The 750-nt window shown below is 62.9% G+C and overlaps 1 protein-coding gene across 1 annotated transcript in view; it reads left to right on the forward strand.

The window, feature by feature from the left end:
* Window positions 1-750, forward strand: part of GM2A (GM2 ganglioside activator) — an 11346-nt gene that overhangs the window by 6885 nt on the left and 3711 nt on the right. The window lies entirely within an intron of this gene.

Consider the following 750-nt stretch of genomic DNA (forward strand, 5'->3'; position numbering starts at 1 on the left):
CCCGGGCTGCCGAGAGGGGCCTCGGCGGGGCGGAGAGGGGGAAGACTCCGTCATCCCGCTGGGATTGCAGGAGACCAGGAGCTTTTCCCATCCAGTCAGGGTGGAAGATCGCTGGTGGGTGCGTGTTTGTGGCTGGGCAGGGGAGTGGGGTCCATGGACCCCCGGAGCCCCGCAGCTGGGAGCAGTGCTGGAGGTTGGGGGCAGCTCGGAGCAGGAGGGATCCAGTGTTTACAAACACTTCCCAACGCTGAAACCCAGCGGCCTCGTCCTTCGGCTGATCGTATCCCGGCTCTCATTTTGCTGCTCCATGAGTCTTTTCCAGCCCAGCTTCTTCTTCCTTTTTCCCACGGATTTCTGGGTCTGGCTCATTAACACGCGCTGATTAAGACACAGCCAGCTACCACGTGTAACTCTCACGCGGTGTGAAGGGAAATATCGCAATTTATTTTCCAGGATTCCTGCGCTTGCCCGAGGGAAGGGGGAACCAGTTGGAAAGGCTGCAGGGGGCTCGGCAGGCAGCATTCTGCAGCCACACGCTGATGCTCAGCTCGCTGGAACCTCTTTGCCTGCAGACTCTCGGGCTGGGGGCTCCCAGCTCTTGCTCAGTGTCGGGGTGCAGCCTACCCTTGTCCCGGCTTGTCCTGAGCCCTGTGGCCTACCCTGGGCTGCTCCCGGCGGACGAGCGGGATGTGGGATGGGCTGCTCGGCTGCGTGGGCTGCGCTCTGCCCGCTGGGGCTGGCGTGTGGGGC

The sequence above is a fragment of the Geospiza fortis genome, unplaced genomic scaffold (genome assembly GCF_000277835.1).
Source record: "Geospiza fortis unplaced genomic scaffold, GeoFor_1.0 scaffold55, whole genome shotgun sequence".
Taxonomy (NCBI): Eukaryota; Metazoa; Chordata; class Aves; order Passeriformes; family Thraupidae; genus Geospiza; species Geospiza fortis.